This window comes from Camelus dromedarius, chromosome 3 (genome assembly GCF_036321535.1).
Source record: "Camelus dromedarius isolate mCamDro1 chromosome 3, mCamDro1.pat, whole genome shotgun sequence".
In the NCBI taxonomy this organism is placed as follows: Eukaryota; Metazoa; Chordata; class Mammalia; order Artiodactyla; family Camelidae; genus Camelus; species Camelus dromedarius.
This window is the reverse complement of record NC_087438.1, coordinates 28168781-28187870: the sequence shown is the minus strand read 5'-3', so window position 1 is coordinate 28187870 and position 19090 is coordinate 28168781. Positions and strand designations below refer to the sequence as shown.

General features: G+C 37.9%; 1 pseudogene; it reads left to right on the top strand.

The window, feature by feature from the left end:
- The first annotated feature begins 950 nt into the window (after positions 1-950).
- On the top strand, positions 951-8420 carry LOC105084314 (putative RNA-binding protein 15B; annotated as a pseudogene).
- The last annotated feature ends 10670 nt before the right edge of the window (positions 8421-19090 follow it).

The following is a 19090-nucleotide window of genomic DNA, read 5'->3' as shown; positions in this document are numbered from 1 at the left end:
GGTGTCAGAGCTGTGTAAAGTTATTTTTAGAAGAGAGAGAATCCCGATAAATTAGGCTTAGCAAGGAGAAATGGACAGCAATGTTCACTGAAGTCACTATGGAAAATGATTATAATAAAAGGCATCATGGAGGAGAGAGGGTGATGATGGAGAGTCCTGGGCCAGAGCACAGTCTGTCAGTTGAGAGGACAGCAGAGTCTTAGGAGGAAGACAGACTCAGGTTCCAGATTGGCTCTGTCACCCTCCTGGTATAGTAATGTGGGGAAATCAGTTAGCTTTGTTGTACCTCAGTCTCATAATCATAATAAGAAGAGAATAATAATTTCTCCATTTTTGAATGAATGTTAAGGTGATAGAAGAAATATAATATGTCAGAAGAGAACTTGGCACATCACAGATGGTTATCATTGTTGTGTTGATGAGTGATTGACCCTCCTGGTACTCCGCAAGAATACTCTACTGAGTGATTAGCAGAGCAGACTAAGTAGGGAGTTACTGGTAGTTGGATGACTGTGATTAAATCACAATACTTGGCGTTTATTGAGTGCTTCCTGTATGCCTGGGATTATTTATTGATTCAATTAACAGATCATTATTGAGTGCCTACAGTGTGTCAAACACTGTTCCTGGCACTGGAGATCCAGCACTAAATATGAGAGATAAACACTTCTGACCTTAAGATGTTGACAGCCTAGTGGCGGGGGTGGGGAAGACAGACACAAGTAACTGTAGAAAGGTATGGGATGTGAGGTGATGCTGAGGGGAGCCATGAGGCACGGAAGGATAGTGAGGGCCGGGGTGGGGAGGCAAGCTTATACAGGCTGTTCAGGGAGGGTCCTCCTGAGCAAAGAGCTGAAGGAGGCAAGGTAGTAGGGGAACAGGCCACGTGGCATTCTGGAGGAGATGTCCCAACAGAGGGACAGCACATGCAGAAGTTCTGACACTGGAGCATGCCTGGGAAGTCCAAGGAAGAGCAACGAAGACAGTGTGGCTGGAAAATAGGGAGCAAAGGATCAGGAGGGGGTGAGGTCCGGAAGGTGGCAGGTGAGATTGAGTGGGGGAGTTTGTAGAGCTTTGAATGTGATTTTAAGGACTTGGACATTTCATTCTGAGTGATATGGAAAATTGTGAGGGATTTGAGCAGAGAGGGGTGGCATTCATTACTTTTCCTTCATCATTCTTTCAGTTTTCTTTGATTTGCATTTCTGTTTTTATAATCTTTAATGATTAAAAAAATGTTTTTGTCGGTCCCTGCCCAGTTCCTAGCTTTTCAGCGAGTTACTGTGTGTTAGCAGTTCCTGCAGCCATAACAGCTGTTTGCTCCAGACTCCTAGACATGCTTCGTTGGCCCTGAAACTACTGAGAAGCTGTTTGGCCGTCTGTCAGTAGTCTCATTTATTTACTAACCGGATGTGGACATAACCTTTGCCTGCTTCTGCCTGAGGGGATCCTTGGCATCTCCCTCAAGAGGTTAGGCTGTTTTGGTTTCTAGAACTCTTTAAGAGACTGGTGCTTGATAGAAATAACCTCTAGCCCTCGGTCTGCCCAGGGGCTGCTGCCTACCTGATGGGCTGCAGAGTCTGCTGTGACCTGACTGTGAAGTCAGGCTTGGGGCTTCCCCCTTAAATTGACTTGTCCTCATCTCATTGGACCTTGATGACTGCCTGCATGTCTTCTAGATCTTAGGTGCCATATCACTTGGTTGTTATTCTTACCACCCTTTTAGACATATTTTGGGGTCTCCTGTTCTCTCCCATTTGTGACCTAGCTGCTCGCCAAATTTTTGTTCTCAAACCCTGTGTGCTGCATATGAGAATTTCCTCAGAACCAAATTTCTATTAATTCCTTCTTTATCAAATCTTGAGTCCATCTAGTTTTTTGTTGTTGTTTAAAAAATATTCTATTTTTTATGTATAACTATTATTATTTTCTTCTGTTTTTCTATAGTAATTTCTAATTCTCTTTGAACAAATGTTCTCCCTTTCTTTATCTCTGTGAACATTCAGATTACTTTTTATAATTCTTCGGTGGAACATTCTTTGATTATTAAATCACCTGAAGGGGATTCTTTTTCCCCTTGTGGGTTGTGGATTGTGGATTTTGTTGGCTTCCTTTCTTCCTCTGGTATGCAGGATAGTTTTTTGAGTGGGATAATTTTGTCTTCTCCCTTTTTCTCTTGTGCTCACCTCCTCCTTGTCTAGGGGTTTTCTCTCCTGTCTCCATCTGGCCCTCTGAACTCCCAGTCTGGAATCAGGTGTTATGATGTTTTGGGGCTCCTGCTTTGTTGTGATGTTTGATATAGTGCGGATACAGTCTGCAAGCCGGTCCTGAGCATCAGTTATGCTTTGTCAAGCAGCCTTGCAGAGTGTACAGTTTGTGAAGTCTTGGGCAGTTTTCTCAGTTTCCCCCAGGAGCAGTGAGGAGGGAGCGATGGGCAGAGGGGAGTACTTCCCTGCCGGCCAGCACTTGGCTTCAGGCAAGGAGCCTGAATCCTCTTCCATGTCTGCTGTAGGGTATTAAGTGCTTCTTACTCTCAGTCACTGTTTCCAGACTGTCTGTTTCCAGACTCCAGACCCTGCAGATTCTGGCCTTTAGCCATAGGCTCTGCTTTGCATTTCTGTTCCTAATGATATTTATTTTGTTTTGAAGCCTGGTTATAGATCTTAGATTTTCTTCTTTTAGATTTTTTTTCAATTATTCTTTGGAAGGAAAAAGGTATATTAGATTATGAAATTAATTTACCATCTTGGCTGGCGTTTTCAGGTAGATTTTTAAGTAGAAATTGAGAATGCTATTTTTGTCAGTTTTGTAACTGATGAAATCATAATTTTCTTACCTGTATGTCTTAGTCTCCTTGAGTTGCTATAACAAAATATCACAGACTGAGTGGCTTAAACAACAAGCATTTATTTCTCACAGTTCCAGGTGCTGGGAAGTCCAAGATCAAGGTGCTGGAAAATTCATTTCTTGGTGAGAGTCCTCTTCCTGGTTTGCAGATGGCCTGGTTTGCGTATCTCTCTGTGTGCTCACGTGGCCTCTTCTTTGTCTTAACTCTGAGGAAGAGAGAGCTCTAATGTCCCTTCCTCTTCTTTCTCTTATTGAAGTATAGTTTATTTACAATATTTTGTTAGTTTCAGGTGTACAACAGAGTGATTCAGTTCTATCTATCTATATATATGTTTTTTCTTTTTCAGAGTCTTTTCCATTATAGGTTATTACAAGATATTGAATATAGTACCTTGTGCTATACTGTAGGACCTTGTTGTTTATCTATTATATATATAGTAGTTTGTATCCGCTAATTCCAAAACACCTAATTTATACCTTCCCCCCTTTCCCCTTTTGTAACCATACATTTGTTTTCTATGTCTGTGAGTCTGCTTCTGTTTTGTAAGTAAGTTCATTTGTGTCATTTTTTTTTTAGATTTCACATATAAGTGATACCATATGATATTTATCTTTCTCTGTCTGACTTACTTCACTTAGTATGACAGTCTCCAGATCCCTCCATGTTACTGCAGTTTGCATTATTTCACTTTTTTATAGCCAACTAATATTCCACTGTGTGTGTGTATGTGTGTATATATGGCACATCTTATTTATCCATTCATTTGTCAGTGGACATTTAGGTTGCTTCCATGTCTTGGCTATTGTAAATAGTGTTGCTATGAACATTGAGGTGCATAGATCTTTTTGAATTACAGTGCCCAGGGGTGGGATCATATGGTAACTCTTTTTTGTTTTTTAAGGGCCCACCATACTGTTCTCTACCAATTTACATTCCCACCAGCAGTGCAGGAGGGTTCCCTTTTCTCCATACCCTTCCAATCATTTATTATTTGTAAACTTTTTAATGATGGCCATTCTGACTAGTGTGAGGTGATACCCCATGGTAGTTTTGACTTGCATTTCTCTAGTAATTAGCAGTGTTGAGCATCTTTTCATGTGCCTATTGGCCATCTGTATGTCTTCTTTGAGAATCTCTTTCTCTTCTTACGAGGGTACTTGTCCCATCATGAGGGCATCACTTTCATGACCTCACTAAACCTAATTACCTCCCAAAGAGGTTAGGACTTCAACATGTGATTTTTTTTTTTTTTTTTTTTTTTTGTGGGAGACACAAATGTTCAGTCTATAGCATTGAGCTATTACTACATTATTGTTTCTCAGTTAGTTTCAGAACCATAATTCAAGTAATGTCGACAGGTATATTGATTTTTAATTTAAAGAAAGAGACTAAAGAGTTTCTGCAGTCCTTACCAACTGAGCTAGTTTTAGAGCTGTCCACATCAGAAGCAGAAAGAATCCAGGCCCTGGGCCTCCAGGCACAATCTTCTAGAATTTTAGCCGTTATGTGAGTGATTCAATTTAGTGAATCAGCCCATTTCTGTGATTTCAACTAATAACAACAAGCACTGGGAGGAAGGTGGCAACTTGTTCAGAGCAATAAGTCTCTCATTTGGATCCTTAGCTGTACAAGGAGAAAAACAAAGTAAATATTTAATAGCAAAATCATGCCTTTGTCCTTATCAATGACTGCCAAATAATTCACACAACACTGAAAATGAGTCACACATAACAGTCTTTGGTGTTTCTGCCTTTTGTTCTTCCTGTTTAGAGAATGAAGATGAGTTTAGAAATCTAATTACTCGGTTGCCAAGTAAGATGAGAGAGGTGATCCAGAGCAAGGACATTCCTGCAAACTCAGCTCCAAGTTGGCAATGAGAATCTAACTCCTGCTGGAGGACAGGTCCTGCCCTGGGGTGTGAGGGGTTTCACGGCTGTTTTTTAAGAATCTTACATTATCAGAAAGAAGCAAGGGATCCTATCTCCAGGGACTCTTTATCTGAGAACACCAAATAGTAAACATCAAACTTTGGCTAGCAGAAGCTACATTCAGGAATACAGATATATATAGATCAATTGATCTGTCTGTCTGTCTATCTGTCTGCCTGCCTATCTATCTATCTATCTATCTATCTATCTATCTATCTATCTATCTATCTATCTATCAATCATCTATGCTAAGAGTTAATTAAATACCTTTTTTTCCCTACTAGAGTCTCTTGTCCTTCCTAACTGAATCTTCTTTGCTCATGGCTCATACGGAAGGTCTAGGAGTACCAGGAGACCACATAAAGTCTTCCCTACCCAAATTCAGTCTGGACAATGACCTGTTTTGTATCCTGGGTAAAAGGATGTATAGGCCAATCTGATTTTTTTCTTGTTTGGACCAAATTAGGAAATGTAGAGAGGAGTGGAAGGCATATCAAAGGACACATAGAATTAAGCTATGTGGTTGAGATCATAAATCAGGGCCAAGCTGGAGTTAGAAGAAAAAATATTAAAGGAGAGACATAAGAAAATGTATGAAGATAAAAAGAGGAAACCAAGAAATCAGTGATGGTTTAGAAAAGGGCAAGCGGAGATATTAGTGACATATCACTACAGGGCAGCCATAAACTCTGAAAACAGATAAAATTATCTCATCACGCATTGAAACACAATACCAATAAACTATTTATTATGTGTTTGGCTATATTTATAGACTTGGTGTCCAGGCTATCGGTGGAGATTCTGTAGCCTGTCTCTACTGTGGATCCCACTCTAGTTGCGTGACTTCTCCTACATTCCTGTGCATTTGTATTCATACAACGTCCTCACTGTTGCCAACATCACTTTATTACTTGGGATAACTAAAGTGAGCCTCCTTTTCCTTGTAACCAGAAGATGCTAACTGAGCCAAACTCTGAGAGTAGAGCCCATTTCCTAACATGGGTTTATATACTTTCTTTGGGTTTTCTTTGTTTTTACTTTTCTTGTGCTCTGTGAAACATTTTGGCTTCTGGGATGTGTAAAACACATTTTCTTCATGCTGTACATTGATTAGTGCTTTTTTCCATGTAAATGTTTCTATATTATAAACTGTAGTGTTTGATTTAAACCATAGATTTGTATGTGCAGCACAGAAAACAAACCATTCAGTTTACTTCTGTCTAGTAATAACTCTAATACCGTGCTTGCCAAAACCTCCATTAAAGACATATGCCTTGACTCATTGATTCCAACAGTACGGAAAAGCACCATTTCCCAGCAGCTGGAGATTTGATGTTGCTTTTGAAGAGAAAAAAGAAGGATCCCACCAAAATATTTATATAGCTAGAAAACCCTGGGAAGCCCTCAGTAGCAGGCGGGATTCTGGGATCCCCAGTAGAAGAGTATCAGGAGTTCCTGAAAGGGTGTAATTTGGCTCATCATGAGAACAAGGTACACATGGATGAGACCAGTAACACAGAATGAAAGCCAAATTTTAAATAATAAAATTGGGGAACAGGGGCATGAAGAAGAGAAGCAAAGATAAAACAAATCTCAGATTGAGAATATTATTAATAATTAAACCCAAACTTTATGCTCAGATTCTCAGTAGCCCAGGCAAGAGGAAAACCAGATGATAATGTAGTTCTTCTTGTCTGACAATAGAATGTACCATATATTAGCTTTTTAAAATAGCTTTTTCCTGTCCCTTTCATCTGAGGTGAATGTATCATGAGGTTCTTATACAGAAAGCATTGAACAAAATTATGAATCTCAACCTACAGGCTGGACATCAAGTCTGTAAATTCATTAAAATACAAAATTATGCAGTAGATAGCATTTTTTTTAAACTAAAAATTCACATGGATTCCACTTCCAGTGGTTTTTCATACTGGCCCTTGATGAAAATAAAACTCTTTAAAGGTAAATTTTGTAAAGACATTTATGAAAGCTTGGAGTGGAAATTGAGTAATATGTTCAAGATGCTTTGCTGCTCTGTAGCTTCTCTGGGTACAGAATAAGACTTATTGCCTATAATATTAATAGATATGAATAAACTGCTCAGTTGGAATGTAGAGGACTGAAAAGCATTCTGAGGTTCTGATTGGGAGAAGATCAATAGGATTCGGTGAGTATGCGTAATATAAGAGTGTAAAATTGAGGATTTAAGGGTCTCTTGAAATGCATTGTCCCCTCTTGGCTCCCTTTCAATATACTTTCTCTTTTCTTCTTTTTCTTCCTGTCAAAGCTCTGTCTCATTGAGACTGGTTTTAATCAAGCCCTGGTCACATTAAAAAAATAATAACAAATTACAAATAATCGTCTTCTTCTCCAAATGCTCATCTTCTTATATTTCTTCCCTCAAGCTAGAAATGTCTCATTTTTTTCCCTCCCTCTTACTTGCACACAATCCTTTAGGTATCAACACCTTCATTCTGCCACGTTGACAATTTTCAAATGTCTCCTCAGTCTATCTCTATGTCACTGCATTTCTATTTGTTTATTATTTCTCAACTGGATTATTATAGCAGTCTTCTAAATCACCTCCAGTTAATATTTTCATATGATTCTAGGGTGATCTTTCTAAAATACCAGTTTTGTCCTCTACTTACAACCCTTCAATACCTACCTCAAATCTTAAACACGGAGCATGGATACAAGACTCTGAATGACCCAGGCTTTACTTACACACCCAGGTGGTTTGACATTCTCATATAAACTTCTGTTATCTATTTCTACTGAACCATGTGCAGCTCCCTTGAAAATGTCACAGGTATGCTCCTATGCTCTTTTACTTGTCTCCATCTTCACCTGGAACAGGTTTCTGCATTGCCACCCAATTTTGCCTAACTCATCCTTATCTTTCAAAATTAAGCTTAGGTGATCTGCTCTTGTGCTCCTCATGTTGGGTTAGTTTCCTCAGCTTGGGGCTTTGGGAGCAGATCACTGTATGCACTTCCTTCCAGTGGAGTGTGAAGAGAAGGCAGTGCCACTGGGTCTAGAGAACTCTCCTAAACCTCTTCAGTTGCTGCATGTCATGGGCACAGAGTTGAGAGCTCAGTGCCATCATAGGGCGGAAATGGGCTTCTTGTGTTGAAAAATAGCTGCTGCTGAGACATCTGTGCACATCCTAGAGGAAGACCAGGGAGTTATTAATGATCTCCTGAGAGACCACACTCTGGGGAGTAAGCTGACCCAGCTGAAGATTTTTCAGTGCCTTCAACTGGATCAACCCAGGCTTGGCAAAGTCATGCAGTGCATCAGGCAGGGAAACCCCAAGGGCCAGGTGGTGCTCCCAATCACCAGGTGGTGCTCCCAATCACCAGGTGACCCTGGTGGGCCTGGCAATGAGTGGATACCCATTGTGGAGCCAGGCCTACCTCAGGAACTTGATTTCCTATTTGAAACAGAAGCAGGCTATAGGGGTGATCGTCCTGCCAGTGGGTGGGTCCAAGGCGGGGGAACAAATCACAAGCATACTGTATGCATCCCTGTCCTACTACTTTTCATGGTGGTACCTCCAATCAGTGCTAAGGAGACCAGGGAAAGTAAAGGAAGAACATAGAGTGATAGTTATCATCAGAGACACTGGCTGTCTTTCATAACTCTGTTTTTTTGTGTGTCTTTTATAACTCTGTTTTTTTGTGTGTGTGTTTTTTGCAGTTATTTTAAAATCTCATCTCCTCCCTCCCATATATCTTGGCTTTAATTCTCTCCTGGGTTATTTTAGTTCATTTGGTGAGGAACCAGAGGTCCTGTCTACCACCAAAACTAAGTTTTTAGGTTTTGTTTTGTTTTTACAATAATGAGAAGGGACTCTTGTTATGTTGATGTCTAGTGTACAAGACACTGTCTGCTGTGTTATGTGTTTTTTAATTTTTTGGCTAACTGTATGGAGAGTTCTCAGAAAAGCCTCTGTTGAAGGACAGATTAAACACACACACTCACACTCACACACACACACACACACACACACACACACACACACACACTCACACTCACTCACTCACTCACTCACTCACTCACTCACTCACTCACTCACACAGGGCCATGGTAGTGGCATGAGTGATCCCATAGCCAAAGTTCTGAGTTATCTGCTGGATCTCAGGGCTGTGAGGAATGAGGAAGAGATCTATATGGGTCTGAAAAGCTTAGAGCTGAGTCAGAAAGAGGGGGAATTGCAGATGCTCCTGGGGAGCAATTTCTAGGCAAAAAGTAGACCATGAATAGCCAGGTGCTGACTTTAGCATTGCCTATTGACTAGGAGAACAAGAGGCATCCTTTGGGTACCAATGGGCTCTAGAGCGTCCCTGGGAACTCGCACAGTAAAGAAGTGTAAGCCACATACTTCTTTCACTAACATCTGCTCACCATTTTAGGGAAAGATGTGTAAATGATTGGATCTAACTAAGCATTAAGTTAAATTAGACATTCTGTCTTTTTTTTCTGTTAACCAAGGTATGAGGCTCAAGAGAAAGGCATTATTTAAAGAAAAATTAAGAAATTAAATTTTCTATGTTTATCTAAGTGGTAGCATGAATTAAATTTTGTGAACTTGCTACATGCCTGGAAGAAAAAAAATTGTTTTAGAAAATATGCTTTAGTTATAGGAGATATATTTGCAAGAGTATGTATAGAAAAGTTCCATAAACTAGGCCCCATGCCACAGGTAAACTTTGAACAAGTACTTTTTCTTCTTAAGGCCTTATACTCATTGTTCTTCTTCTCAGTGCTTTATGCTATTTTCTTTGTGATGTTTATTATTAGATTTTGCTTCTTCAGTGAAGATATCAGAGAGCTTAAGTCGTTTCTAGAAACCAGCATTTTACCCTTGTCTTCTTGCTTCCCATTCTACTGGATTTTGCCAGAACTCCCTGGTTGCCTAGTGTAAGAAAATATCATAATTATCAATATTTGGTCCTGGCCTACATGCTAATCAGATTATTATTGCTGAGAATTCAAAGGAGGAGAACAGAAAAATACTAAGAAGGAATAAATTGGTCCTCAGATTATAGTTCCAGGAAGCTGCACAGGAACAAAAGTTTACCTGATGATGAAATAAGAGATCATGTAAGATACAGATTTATATGGAGAGTGTAGTCCGTGAGTTTAACTAGTCTAGACTCTAAGCTTCTGGAAGACAGAGAGCATACTTCTAGTGCTGTCTTCAGCACCTTGTCTGTAGCAGGCTCTTACAAAGAGCCTGTATCAAAGATAAGCAATTTCTGAAATGAATTATATTTTTTTCCACTCTCTGTCCTCTCTGAATTCATTTACTGCTTCCCAGAATATGTTTCCTAAGTGGAAAGTGAGATGCACTGGATATGCCCAAGTGAGATGTTGTAACTCTGGAGATAGATTCCTAATCTACCATCCATCATTCAGAGGATTTTAAAGCCATTGGTCACAGTATAATAGATACGCTTGCTGAACGCTGAAGTAAGGTATTTGACACTCATATTCTGAGCTATATATGCGACTCTAATGAATAAAACTGATTCCAGCAATAAAACTACTTGTGACTGAGGTAAATGAGAACCCAGAGAAATAATAGTTGTAACTTCCAAATCAGAGCCAGTACTTCTGGCCATGGTGACTTCAAAATATATTCTAGAGCAACTGTGACTCTTGCAATAACTCCATAAAATGCAAGCCAGCTCAAAAAGGAGATTCTTTTCCACTGGACATAATTAATAACTTTTGACTGATGACATTGTTTTGACATTCATATCAATGATTAATTCTTTTTTATAATAATTTCCACATTTAAAAAATTAAAATATGGTCAGTTTGCAATGTATCAATTTCTAGTGTACAGCATAATAGTTCAGTCATATATATACATACATATTCATTTTCATATTTTTTTAATTATAGTTACTACAAGATGTTGAATATACTTCTTTGTGCTATACATATAAACTTCTTGTTTGTGTATTTTATATATAGTAGTATCTGAAAATCTCAAACTCCCAGTTTATCCCTTCCTACCCCCTTCTCCTCAGTAACTATAAATTTGTTTTCTATGTCTGTGAGTCTGTTTCTGTTTTATAAATAAGTTTGTTTGTCTTTTTTTTTTTTTTTAGGTTCCACATACGAATGATATCATATGGTATTTTTCTTTCTCCTTCTGGCTTACTTCACTTAGAACGACAATCTCCAGGTCCAACCATGTTGCTGCAAATGGCATTATTTTATTATTTTTTATGGCTGAGTAGTATTCCATTTTATAAATACACCACAGCTTCTTTATCCAGTCATCTGTCAATGGACATTTGGGTTGTTCCACATCTTGGCTATTGTAAATAGTGCTGCTGTGAACATTGGGATGCATGTATCTTTTGAATTAAAGTTCCCTCTTAATATATGCCCAGGAGTGGGATTGCTAGATCATATGGTAAATCTATTTTTAGTTTTTTGAGGAATCTCTATACTATTTTTCATAATGGCTACACCAAATTACATTCCTACCAACAGTGTAGGAGGGTTCCCTTTTTTCCACACCATCTTCAGCATTTATCATATGTGGACTTTTGAATGACAGCCATTCTGACTGGTGTGAGGTGATACCTCATTGTAGTTTTGATTTGCATTTCTCTGATAGTGATACTGAACCTTCTTTTTTATGTGCCTTTTGGCCATTTGTATGTCTTTATTGGAGAATTGCTTGTTTAGGTCTTCTGCCCATTTTTGGATTGGGTTTTTTTGTTTGTTTTTTTATTATTAAGTTGTATGAGCTGTTTATATATTCTGGAAATTAAGCCTTTGTCAGTCTCATCTTTTGTAAATATTTTCTCACATTCCATAGATTGTCTTTTTGTTTTGCTTATGGCTTCCTTTGCTGTGCAAAAGCTTATAAGTTTAATTAGATCCTATTTGTTAATTTTTGGTTTTATTTCTGTTGTCTGGGTAGTCTGCCCTAGGAGAACATTTGCTAAGATTTATGTCAGAAAATGTTTTACCTATGTTTTCTTTTAAGAGGTTTATAGTGTCTTGTCTTATGTTTAAGTCTTTGAGCCATTTTGAGTTTATTTTGTGTATGGTATGAGGGAGAATGATAAATTCTTTTAAGTTAGTACAGTGAATATTAACAGAGCATGACCTTTATGTTCTATGCCATACAGGCTGTGTTTGTTGATGTGGTCTCTCTAATGAACCTGAAAGTTTCCATGAATAGGTGCAAATTTCTTATCTCATTGCTTACATTCTTCCTGGAATTTGCATACACAAAGATACAAATTCCAGAAATAGCTAGGCAAGAGAACAGTCCATAGAAGTCCTGTCTAGCAACTCTAAATTTTGAGCCATAATTGAATCAGACTAATATAGAACCATAGTTCTCTGAATTATTCATGGGAAATAGATGGCCAGGCACACTTTGGAAGTTTGATTCAGCACTTTCAATCTGGTAAGATAATTGGAACCACTCTGGTTTTGCTTTTGTCATACCTACTATTTGTAAAATTGTAAGAACTGTTATTTATTTGTAGAAAATGCCATAACATAACCGAAGGGCCATTTTAAAATCTAATTAAAAGTGTATTCTATTTCTGAGATGTGATTATTTTGTTTATCTTCTGGAAGCAAGCACTGTGAAGAATCATGGGATTTGTGTGTGTGTGTGTTCTTGATTGCCAGATCATCCTTGTTATACTGTGGTTACAACAGGGCATGGTCACTTGGTAGAGTAGCAGCCCTTGAAATGAATTTCTCATGAAATCTTTTTGAACAGTCATTTATTTTCTTGAACTAAAAGTAAACAATACCATGATCAAAATTTGCAATTTCTAGTTTTCCACCGAATCTGGAAATGTCGGAGATAATCGAAAGTAGTTTGGAATGAAAATATGATACATTAAATTGGATATGAAACATGTCAACATGCTGCTGTTTTTTTGTCATTATTTCAGTCATAAGAAAATAACATATACTCAGAGTCATTTGGTTTCCTGCAGCAAATTCTTTGATTCACAGAGTACTCCGGGGTTGATGTAGGGCTGTGCATTGCTTGTTGGAAAATTCTTTAAGCCATTTCCCTCTTCAGTCAATGTGTTGTTTCAATATAGTCTTTTTTAGATCAACTAAGGACTGAGGAAGCTATTCTCTGATATAATAATGAGAAAAGAACATTGGCTTCCTGGTTTCTAAATGGTAAGAATGTTGTTAAGTCAAAGTACATAATTTCTGGAGAACTCAATAAGTGCTGTGACTTCTCATGGTGATGTTGCCTCCCAGACATTTTAAGGTCTAACTGCTACAGAATAGATTTATTTTAAAACAATCAATGAATAGGAAAGAATCAGATCTCTTGTCTTTCATGCCAAATTTCCTGGCCTTTTTTCTGATTCTCTGATTAACCCATTGTAGATTTTTTTCTTTCCCTCTAAATCTTTTGGTGTTCTTTCAATCTCTCTTTTGGCCTTTTTTTTTCACTCTGTGTTCTCTCTCTGGGCAATCTCAACCACTCTTATTACTTCAACCATCCTGAGTAATTTGAAAACTATAACTAGTCCCCAAATTACCTTGTGGTCCAGACCTCCAAAATAACAGCAAAGATGGTGATACTCAGTGTGTCCCTACTATGTGCAACGTACTGGGTTAACAAGTTCACATGCATGATTTCATTTAAGTCTTACAACCCACCACGAGTAGGGTAGATGCTATCACCATCTCCATTTTACAGGGGAGGAAACTACAGTTTAGTCATATAACACAATTTGCCTGTGGTTACACAAGTAGTAAATGACTTAGCTGGGTTTTAAACCCTGACAGTTTGATCCTAAAGTGAGTGCTTTTCAACCACAGAGACCTGCCTTTTAACCACATGCTGAGCATCTTCCCTTGAATCTCACAGACCTCTCAAAGCCAATATACAAATCTGTTTCCCTTTTGGCAATTAATTCATGCATTCAACCAATAAGGAATTTATCAAGCATCACTGAGAGCCGGACCGCTGCCTGTGCACTAAAGATCAAATGTTGAACTGAACAGTCATGATCCCTATATTTATAGAGTTTATTATTTAGAGGGGGGATATTCTCAGTAATCATATTATTATGCAAGTAGAGAATTAATTCCAATCTGGGATAAATGCTAAGAGCAGCAAGTACAGTATACTGTGAAAGCATCTAACAGGAGAGATGCCTTCTTTGAGGGGCAGAGAGAGGGCAAGAAAGGTTTCCCTGACAGACTGCTAACCAGCTGGGATCAGAAGAATGAATAGTGGTTCACTAGGCAGAGAATGACTTCCAGGCAGAAATTACAACATCTGCAAAGGCTCTGAGGTGAGGTAATGGGGGGAACCTAACATAGCAGAGAGACTGCAAAGAAGATTGGTATATCCGAGGGAGTGATAGAAGTTGCAGGTGTAGGCTAGGCAAGTAAGGACATGACCACGTAGGGTCTTCTAAGATGTACTGGGTATTTTCCTCTCTTATGATCAATGAAAAAGCTGTTAATCACTGTAGTGAAATAATAAAATTTATGCTCAAAAACTACTCTGGCTACTTTTTGAAGACTGAATTGGAGGGGGAGAGAGTAGATTCAGGGAAACCAATGGAGAGATTTCGGTGGTCTAGGTGAGAGATGATGCTACTATCTCTCATTACTCTTTTTTAGAGAAGGCAGTAGTCTTGGAGACCCCCAAATCTACTTTACCATTCAAATCAGAAATCTTCGTGTCATCTCAACTTCATTCTTTTTTCCTGCTTCTCTTATCTGACTATTCTCCTGTTAAAGATATTCTTAAATATGCAGTACATGAATAATATTGACTTGGGTGATTCTATTGTCTGGGACACTATTTGTAAGAGAGATATATTACAGCAGTATTAATCCTTTGAAATGAGACTGTTGTAATAGGAAAAAGAAAAGCTGGTTCATTAACCATCTTTTTCAGTTGCAATGAAAATCGAGGGTCGGTCCTCATGCAAAATTACGATATGCAATTCACAGGACAGTCTCTCAATTTCAGACTGTCTCATTAACCACCTTTGATAATGAAAGAAAATATCTTTATTCCTGATGGATGATCAGAGGGATGATATCAGCCCATATCCTGAATATTTCACGTGTGGGACTTTTATAATTCATTTCTCTAAGGGAAAGTCTTGCAGTTACTCTTACTGCATCTTTTTAATTGAGGTATAATTGACATATAACATTATATTATTTTCATGTGTAGAACATAGTGATTGGACATCTTGTGTATATATTGTGAAATGATCACCACAGTTCTCATTGATATCAGTCACTATACATAGTTAAAAAATTTTGTTTCTTGTATTATTGAATCTTAATCTGTTTCCACTCAGCTACTAACTGAAAGGTGAAGAGGATGGTCCCTTTTTTAGATTGGAAGGACCCTTAGAGACTACCTAAAATTTTAATCCTCTCCCTTTACAGGTGAAGCTGAATTGCCCAAGGTCACTCGGTTGGAGGCATATCAGGAACTTGTACGATTTCTCAGCCCAGAAACATTCTCACCTTGCTACACTGGTCCGGGATTATCCCTTCAACATCAAAGGGGAAACAACCAGACTCTGACTTAAGATAACTAGATTGGCTTTATTATTAAAGGTTTCAAGCTATAAGGTTAAGTGGGGGTTCACATAAATAATGTGATTAATACTTCTTGTGATCATGTGTTTCATAATTGGGATTTGAACATAGTTCACAGCAGCTAAAGAGACCTTGTTCTTTGTAAACACTATGTAACAGCTGCACAGTATCATCCTGGCTCTTGAAAGTTTATGAAGTAAAGCAAACTGCTGAAATAGCATTAACTTTATTTAGTTTATGAGAATTATTTTTGACTAATTGTATATTTTGACCAAGATTAGTAACATTTCCTAGTTTAGATTTCTGAGCTGAGTCTGCTATTTTTAAACCACTGTTATAAATGGTGGTGCCCAGTCTTCTCTGTGGCCCTCTTTGTGGGATTATGGAGAACTGTCTGATATGTCCAGCTTAATTCAGTGTACTCCTGCAGTCTTCTTCAAAGATGCACCAGAAACCATGAAGGAGGCATTAAAACATGCTTTCAGATGCCTGATAGTTCTTTGCAGCTCAGTAGACTTCGTGAAATAGTCCACAAAATAGGTACTTCAGAAACTTTAGCACGTTCAATTTTATTATGTGGATACCATGGCCAGAGCTAGCAGCATTCCCATAGTGTCATGCTCTGATGAACTTGAAAAGGGCTGTCTCTTACCACATTTAAATAAGCACTGTCAGTTTGTAGTGGATGTTGTCCTTCACAGCTCCAATCCCCCTTTCATGAAGAGCTTGTTGGGAGTGCTGTCAGCAGACATCCTTCAGTGTCAACCATCCAGAGATTACCTCAGTTATAGATAGCTGTCTTGTCCAAGGTCAGACCCTTTCACAGATAACCCATGTCCAATGTCTGCTGGAGCATTAAAGTCTGATTATCTTGATCGAATTCAGAACAACTCTGAAGGTCCATTCTGTCTCCAGAGTTCCCTATGGCATTGGCCAAGCCTTTTTCAGGCTGTCCCTGTAGTTCAACTTTCTGTTTTGTCCATTTTTGCTACCACTTTCTCCCTTCCCCAAATAGTGATTCCCAAGGGCACTCCTAAATAAACATCTTGCATGCAAAACTTTATCTCAGTCTGCTTTCCTGGAAACTCAACCTGGAATATAAATATCTGCCTTTTTCCTATTAGCTGAAATGTATTGTTCAATATCATCATCTATTTTTGGGCAATACTGTACATTGAAAAATATGTTTAAAAAGTCAACCTCTTTTTTTTTTTTTTAGGAGAATGGAAAGTAGTACAGAAGCAGGAAGAATGATACCTCTATATTTTATTAAAGCAGGTATCCCCACTACACTAGTTGGGGGAGAGGGTGTCTTGACCGGGCTGAAGCTGGTTACAGGCTCACTTGAGGGGCAACAGACTCTAAATATGTATGAATGGAAGTAATTTCTGCAATTTTGTTCCAGTTTGTCATTAGGGAAGTAGGTGGTACAAGTGTGAAGTTGATCTGTGGCCAGGTTTTCTGTCCCTGTCACTTGGATGTTTTGATTAGTGGTTCTAGACAGAGGGTTAAAATTGCACTTCTTTTTTTTGACCTACTTCATTTAGTATGTAAATGAAGGTCCATCAATGTTGCTGCAAATGACATTATTTTATTCTTCTTTAGGCTGAGTAGTATTCCATTGTGTGTGTATATATATACGTGTGTGTGTGTGTGTGTGTGTGTGTGTGTGTGTGTGTATATATATATATATATCACATATTCTTCATCCAGTCATCTGTTGATGGACATTTAGGTATCTTCCACATCTTGGCTATTGTAAATAGTGCCTCGGTGACCATTGGGGGTGCATGTATCTTTTCGAATTAGAGTTTTCTCCAGATATATGTCCAGGTGACTGAATTACTACGCTTTATATCCACAACTAACACAACATTATAAATAAACTATATTTCAAAAAAAGTTGCACTTCCTAAGCTTCCATTTCTCTTGCCCATTTATTGTTCTTAGCAAATGGGAATATGCATCACAGGTACTTTTGTTGGCATATAGTGCTAGGAGTTTAGGAAAGGCTAGAAGTGAGGAAGAGGCAGAAATTTACAAAAGATACAAGATACTTTGGAAAGTCTTTTTACTTGGAATTAGACCCCCATGACAGCATTGTTCACCATGGGTAGGGAATAAAAATTTGATGAATTAAAATCCTTTTGTGAGATATTTTGGATCTGAGAAGGCACTAACTAACCCTTAACTATGCAACATAGTTCTTTGGGTATGTCACTTTTAGAAAGAAGTGAAAAATAGTAGCAAAACCAACTATTAAGAAATTTGTTCAAAAAAAAAATTTGTTCAATTAAAAAAATACCAATTTCTCACTTTATCTTGGAGCTTGTCTATTTTCACTGCTATGGCTTTGAAGAATTTGCATCTACATGGTTAATACTGTAAAATGTACTGAGTTTATAGCTCTTCCCTGACTCCTGGGAGATAAAATCTCTTTATTTGAAATGATAGCCCTGACTCAGGTAAAAGCTTCACATAGTAAAGACTGATTCAATTATGTTTACAAGAGGGAGAGATCAACTTATTATAAACATGAATGGATGGCACAAAGTAGTTTCTGATTTATTCTCTTATTAACTAGAAAATTCGATTAACAAGAAAAGTCTGCACACCGAGGGTTCTTGTTAAAGATTCGTTAACCAGATCTATAAAAGGACAAAGTGGTCTTTGAAAGAACTCTTCCCTTAGGAGCAACTTTGCATCTAATAGAAAGTGCTGAAGAAATACCCATTTTAAGGGAATAAATATTTCTTCTTTGGATGAATGAGACCTAAAGACAGGTTGAAAATAAAAATGGTAAAATATCACCTAGAAGCAGAGAAAGTGGGTTAAGGAAACATAGATAAGTACTTTATTTATGAAATTTACTTTTGAAAATTATGAGTGAAGCATGAGGAAAGGCATTCACCCTTGGAACTAAGTGGCTTAACATTTAGTATTGGTAACTCTGGAACAGAGAAACCTCAAGTGTATTTTCATTACAATTACATATATAGAATAGATAATATAAATAACAATAGTCACCACAGTTATTTATTCAGCACACAGTTTGATTTTTATGGTTTTATGTTTTGCTTTTTATAATTGGATGATTTAAAAATGTATGTATAAATATTATTTAATTCTATAATTTCCCATAATTTTAGAATTATTATTCTCATTTTCCACATGAGAAAAGTAGAGGACCAAAAAGCTAACATTTGCCCCAAGTCCCATTTTTTAACTTGGTAAAAGAGTTGTGGAATTTAAACCTTCTAACCCCAAAGCCTTTTCCAGCCACCATGCTTATAGTTGTTAAACATTCTGTAATTTTTAGCAAACCTGCAGAGCAGACAGCCAAGGTACATTGCTATTGCTGTTCTTTTCCTTCTGCAGATGTGGGATTGAAGGAGATGAATTCCTGGAATTGCTTCAGCTCACAAAGCAGGTCAGCAAAACACCTGGAATTGGAACAAACTGTCCTTGCCTTTTCACTTTCTCCTTTTGGAAAGGAAGTTGATTTCTTACACATTTCAGAGCTCAGTCTGACTGAGCATGCCAAGGGTGGTAAATCTTGCCTCTCCCAGGTGTGAAGTATATTGACAGCTACTAAATGTTAATACTCTTTCTGAGACTTTGCTTCACGCTCTGTGATTTTTTGGCCTCCAGCAGTTCACATCTTGTTTTACTTTCTTGAGTTTATCTTAGCACAGTCACACCAATTAAACTCTTA